Genomic DNA, 7,619 nt, shown 5'->3' with positions numbered 1-7,619 from the left:
CCCGTGATGTTTTTCTCACTCCTACTAGTGAATGTAATGTAACACACACCCATCCAATTCGCACCACCCCGTGATGATTTTCTCACTCCTACTAGTGGATGTAATGTAACACACACGCATACAATGCGCACCACCCCGTGATGTTTTTCTCACTCACACTAGTGAATGTAATGTAACACACATCCATACAATGCACACCACCCCGCGATGTTTTTCAGAAACCTATCCTACATTGCCACTGCATGTTCCCTGACCTCCCCATGCTGACCACACCGCGGTGCTTTTCTCCATCCTACATTGCCACTCACTGCGTATGCTAATTCAGAACCTCCGATTCACACCACCCTGTGATGTTTTTCTCACTGCTACTAGTGAATGTAATGTAACACACACCCATACAATGTGCACCACCCCGTGATGTTTTTCTCACTCCTACTAGTGAATGTAATGTAACACACACGCATACAATTCGCAGCACCCCGTGATGTTTTTCTCTCTCCTTCTAGTGAATGTAATGTAACACACACCCATACAATGCGCACCACCCCTTCATGTTTTTCAGAAACCTATCCTACATAGCCCTGCATGTTCCCTGACGACCCATGCTGACCACCCCGCGGTGCTTTTCTCCATCCTACATTGCCACTCACTGCCTATCCTAATTCAGACCCTCCGATTCACACCACCCCGTGATGTTTTTCTCACTCCTACTAGTGAATGTAATGTAACACACACCCATACAATGCGCACCACACCGCGATGTTTTTCAAATACCTATCCTACATTGCCACTGCATGTTCCCTGACCTCCACATGCTGACCACCCCGCGGTGCTTTTCTCCATCCTACATTGTCACTCACTGCCTATCCTAATTCAGACCCTCCGATTCACACCACCCCGTGATGTTTTTTTCACTCCTACTAGTGAATGTAATGTAACACACACCCATACAATGCGCACCACCCCGTGATGTTTTTCTCACTCCTACTAGTGAATGTAAGGTAACACACACCCATGCAATGCGCACCACCCCGTTATGTTTTTCTCACTCCTACTTGTGAATGTAATGTAACACACACCCATACAATGCGCACCACCCCGCAATGTTTTTCAGAAACCTATCCTACATTGCCACTGCATGTTCCCTGACCTCCCCATGCTGACCACCCCGCGGTGCTTTTCTCCATCCTACATTGCCACTCACTGCCTATCCTATTTCAGACCCTCCGATTCACACCACCCCGTGATGTTTTTCTCACTCCTACTAGTGAATGTAATGTAACACACACCCATACAAGGCGCACCACCCCGTGATGTTTTTCTCACTCCTACTAGTGAATGTAATGTAACACACACCCATACAATGCACACCACCCCGCGATGTTTTTCAGAAACCTATCCTACATTGCCACTGCATGTTCCCTGACCTCCTCATGCTGACCACCCCGCGGTGCTTTTCTCCATCCTACATTGCCACTCACTGCCTATCCTAATTCAGACACTCCGATTCACATCACCCTGTGATGTTTTTCTCACTCCTACTAGTGAATGAAATGTAGCACACACCCATACAATGCGCACCACCCCGCGATGTTTTTCAGAAACCTATCCTACATTGCCACTGCATGTTCCCTGACCTCCCCATGCTGACCACCCCGTGGTGCTTTTCTCCATCCTACATTGCCACTCACTGCCTATCCTAATTCAGACGCTCCGATTCACACCACGCCGTGATGTTTTTCTCACTCCTACTAGTGAATGTAATGTAACACACACCCATCCAATGCGCACCACCCCGTGATGATTTTCTCACTCCTACTAGTGGATGTAATGTAACCCACACCCATACAATGCGCACCACCCCGTGATGTTTTTCTCACTCCTACTAGTGAATGTAATGTAACACACATCCATACAATGCACACCACCCCGCGATGTTTTTCAGAAACCTATCCTACATTGCCACTGCATGTTCCATGACCTCCCCATGCTGACCACACCGCGGTGCTTTTCTCCATCCTACATTGCCACTCACTGCCTATCCTAATTCAGAACCTCCGATTCACACCACCCCGTGATGTTTTTCTCACTCCTACTAGTGAATGTAATGTAACACACACCCATACAATGCGCACCACCCCGCGATGTTTTTCAGAAACCTATCCTACATTGCCACTGCATGTTCCCTGACCTCCCCATGCTGACCACCCCGCGGTGCTTCTCTCCATCCTACATTGCCACTCACTGCCTATCCTAATTCAGACCCTCCGATTCACACCACCCCGTGATGTTTTTCTCACTCCTCCTAGTGAATGTAATGTAACACACCCATACAATGCGCACCACCCCACGATGTTTTTCTCACTCCTACTAGTGAATGTAATGTAACACACACCCATACAATGCGCACCACCCCGTGATGTTTTTCAGAAACCTATCCTACATTGCCACTGCATGTTCCCTGACCTCCCCATGCTGACCACCCCGCGGTGCTTTTCTCCATCCTACATTGCCACTCACTGCCTATCCTATTTCAGACCCTCCGATTCACACCACCCCGTGATGTTTTTCTCACTCCTACTAGTGAATGTAATGTAACACACACCCATACAAGGCGCACCACCCCGTGATGTTTTTCTCACTCCTACTAGTGAATGTAATGTAACACACACCCATACAATGCACACCACCTCGCGATGTTTTTCAGAAACCTATCCTACATTGCCACTGCATGTTCCCTGACCTCCTCATGCTGACCACCCCGCGGTGCTTTTCTCCATCCTACATTGCACTCACTGCCTATCCTAATTCAGACACTCCGATTCACACCACCCTGTGATGTTTTTCTCACTCCTACTAGTGAATGTAATGTAACACACACCCATACAATGCGCACCACCCCGCGATGTTTTTCAGAAACCTATCCTACATTGCCACTGCATGTTCCCTGACCTCCTCATGCTGACCACCCCGCGGTGCTTTTCTCCATCCTACATTGCCACTCACTGCCTATCCTAATTCAGACGCTCCGATTCACACCACGCCGTGATGTTTTTCTCACTCCTACTAGTGAATGTAATGTAACACACACCCATACAATGCGCACCACCCCGCGATGTTTTTCAAATACCTATCCTACTTTGCCACTGCATGTTCCCTGACCTCCACATGCTGACCACCCCGCGGTGCTTTTCTCCATCCTATATTGCCACTCACTGCCTATCCTAATTCAGAACCTCCGATTCACAACACCCCGTGATGTTTTTCTCACTCCTACTAGTGAATGTAATGTAACACACACCCATACAATGAGCACTACCCCGTGATGTTTTTCTCACTCCTACTAGTGAATGTAATGTAACATACACCCATACAATGCGCACCACCCCGCGATGTTTTTCAGAAACCTATCCTACATTGCCACTGCATGTTCCCTGACCTCCACATGCTGACCACCCCGCGGTGCTTTTCTCCATCCTACATTGCCACTCACTGCCTATCCTAATTCAGACCCTCCGATTCACACCACCCCGTGATGTTTTTCTCACTCCTACTAGTGAATGTAATGTAACACACACCCATCCAATGCGCACCACCCCGTGATGATTTTCTCACTCCTACTAGTGGATGTAATGTAACCCACACGCATACAATGCGCACCACCCCGTGATGTTTTTCTCACTCACACTAGTGAATGTAATATAACACACATCCATACAATGCACACCACCGCGCGATGTTTTTCAGAAACCTATCCTACATTGCCACTGCATGTTCCCTGACCTCCTCATGCTGACCACCCCGCGGTGCTTTTCTCCATCCTACATTGCCACTCACTGCCTATCCTAATTCAGACACTCCGATTCACATCACCCTGTGATGTTTTTCTCACTCCTACTAGTGAATGTAATGTAACACACACCCATACAATGCGCACCACCCCGCGATGTTTTTCAGAAACCTATCCTACATTGCCACTGCATGTTCCCTGACCTCCCCATGCTGACCACCCCGTGGTGCTTTTCTCCATCCTACATTGCCACTCACTGCCTATCCTAATTCAGACGCTCCGATTCACACCACGCTGTGATGTTTTTCTCACTCCTACTAGTGAATGTAATGTAACACACACCCATCCAATGCGCACCACCCCGTGATGATTTTCTCACTCCTACTAGTGGATGTAATGTAACCCACACCCATACAATGCGCACCACCCCGTGATGTTTTTCTCACTCCTACTAGTGAATGTAATGTAACACACATCCATACAATGCACACCACCCCGCGATGTTTTTCAGAAACCTATCCTACATTGCCACTGCATGTTCCATGACCTCCCCATGCTGACCACACCGCGGTGCTTTTCTCCATCCTACATTGCCACTCACTGCCTATCCTAATTCAGAACCTCCGATTCACACCACCCCGTGATGTTTTTCTCACTCCTACTAGTGAATGTAATGTAACACACACCCACACAATGCGCACCACCCCGCGATGTTTTTCAGAAACCTATCCTACATTGCCACTGCATGTTCCCTGACCTCCCCATGCTGACCACCCCGCGGTGCTTCTCTCCATCCTACATTGCCACTCACTGCCTATCCTAATTCAGACCCTCCGATTCACACCACCCCGTGATGTTTTTCTCACTCCTCCTAGTGAATGTTATGTAACACACACCCATACAATGCGCACCACCCCACGATGTTTTTCTCACTCCTACTAGTGAATGTAATGTAACACACACCCATACAATGCGTACCACCCCGCGATGTTTTTCAGAAACCTATCCTACATTGACACTGCGTGTTCCCTGAGCTCCCCATGCTGACCACCCCGCGGTGCTTTTCTCCATCCTACATTGCCACTCACTGCCTATCCTAATTCAGACCCTCCGGTTCACACCACCCCGTGATGTTTTTCTCACTCCTACTAGTGAATGTAATGTAACACACACCCATACAATGCGCACCACCCCGTGATGTTTTTCTCACTCCTACTAGTGAATGTAATGTAACACACACCCATACAATGAGCACTACCCCGTGATGTTTTTCTCACTCCTACTAGTGAATGTAATGTAACACACACCCATACAATGCGCACCACCCCGCGATGTTTTTCAGAAACCTATCCTACATTGCCACTGCATGTTCCCTGACCTCCCCATGCTGACCACCCCGCGGTGCTTTTCTCCATCCTACATTGCCACTCACTGCCTATCCTAATTCAGACCCTCCGATTCACACCACCCCGTGATGTTTTTCTCACTCCTACTAGTGAATGTAATGTAACACACACCCATCCAATTCGCACCACCCCGTGATGATTTTCTCACTCCTACTAGTGGATGTAATGTAACACACACGCATACAATGCGCACCACCCCGTGATGTTTTTCTCACTCACACTAGTGAATGTAATGTAACACACATCCATACAATGCACACCACCCCGCGATGTTTTTCAGAAACCTATCCTACATTGCCACTGCATGTTCCCTGACCTCCCCATGCTGACCACCCCGCGGTGCTTCTCTCCATCCTACATTGCCACTCACTGCCTATCCTAATTCAGACCCTCCGATTCACACCACCCCGTGATGTTTTTCTCCCTCCTCCTAGTGAATGTAATGTAACACACACCCATACAATGCGCACCACCCCACGATGTTTTTCTCACTCCTACTAGTGAATGTAATGTAACACACACCCATACAATGCGCACCACCCCGTGATGTTTTTCAGAAACCTATCCTACATTGCCACTGCATGTTCCCTGACATCCCCATGCTGACCACCCCGCGGTGCTTTTCTCCATCCTACATTGCCACTCACTGCCTATCCTATTTCAGACCCTCCGATTCACACCACCCCGTGATGTTTTTCTCACTCCTACTAGTGAATGTAATGTAACACACACCCATACAAGGCGCACCACCCCGTGATGTTTTTCTCACTCCTACTAGTGAATGTAATGTAACACACACCCATACAATGCATACCACCTCGCGATGTTTTTCAGAAACCTATCCTACATTGCCACTGCATGTTCCCTGACCTCCACATGCTGACCACCCCGCGGTGCTTTTCTCCATCCTACATTGCCACTCACTGCCTATCCTAATTCAGAACCTCCGATTCACAACACCCCGTGATGTTTTTCTCACTCCTACTAGTGAATGTAATGTAACACACACCCATACAATGAGCACTACCCCGTGATGTTTTTCTCACTCCTACTAGTGAATGTAATGTAACACACACCCATACAATGCGCACCACCCCGCGATGTTTTTCAGAAACCTATCCTACATTGCCACTGCATGTTCCCTGACCTCCCCATGCTGACCACCCCGCGGTGCTTTTCTCCATCCTACATTGCCACTCACTGCCTATCCTAATTCAGACCCTCCGATTCACACCACCCCGTGATGTTTTTCTCACTCCTACTAGTGAATGTAATGTAACACACACCCATCCAATGCGCACCACCCCGTGATGATTTTCTCACTCCTACTAGTGGATGTAATGTAACCCACACGCATACAATGCGCACCACCCCGTGATGTTTTTCTCACTCACACTAGTGAATGTAATATAACACACATCCATACAATGCACACCACCGCGCGATGTTTTTCAGAAACCTATCCTACATTGCCACTGCATGTTCCCTGACCTCCCCATGCTGACCACACCGCGGTGCTTTTCTCCATCCTACATTGCCACTCACTGCGTATGCTAATTCAGAACCTCCGATTCACACCACCCTGTGATGTTTTTCTCACTCCTACTAGTGAATGTAATGTAACACACACCCATACAATGTGCACCACCCCGTGATGTTTTTCTCACTCCTACTAGTGAATGTAATGTAACACAGACGCATACAATTGGCAGCACCCCGTGATGTTTTTCTCTCTCCGTCTAGTGAATGTAATGTAACACACACCCATACAATGCGCACCACCCCTTCATGTTTTTCAGAAACCTATCCTACATTGCCCTGCATGTTCCCTGACGTCCCCATGCTGACCACCCCGCGGTGCTTTTCTCCATCCTACATTGCCACTCACTGCCTATCCTAATTCAGACCCTCCGATTCACACCACCCCGTGATGTTTTTCTCACTCCTACTAGTGAATGTAATGTAACACACACCCATACAATGCGCACCACCCCGCGATGTTTTTCAAATACCTATCCTACATTGCCACTGCATGTTCCCTGACCTCCACATGCTGACCACCCCGCGGTGCTTTTCTCCATCCTACATTGCCACTCACTGCCTATCCTAATTCAGACCCTCCGATTCACACCACCCCGTGATGTTTTTCTCACTCCTACTAGTGAATGTAATGTAACACACACCCATACAATGCGCACCACCCCGTGATGTTTTTCTCACTCCTACTAGTGAATGTAAGGTAACACACACCCATGCAATGCGCACCACCCCGTGATGTTTTTCTCACTCCTACTTGTGAATGTAATGTAACACACACCCATACAATGCGCACCACCCCGCAATGTTTTTCAGAAACCTATCCTACATTGCCACTGCATGTTCCCTGACCTCCCCATGCTGACCACCCCGCAGTGCTTTTCTCC

The sequence above is a fragment of the Cavia porcellus genome, unplaced genomic scaffold (assembly GCF_034190915.1).
Source record: "Cavia porcellus strain 051 isolate PalLab524CR breed Dunkin Hartley unplaced genomic scaffold, mCavPor4.1 scaffold_57, whole genome shotgun sequence".
NCBI classification, from domain to species: Eukaryota; Metazoa; Chordata; class Mammalia; order Rodentia; family Caviidae; genus Cavia; species Cavia porcellus.
Note: the sequence above shows the minus strand (reverse complement) of the source record.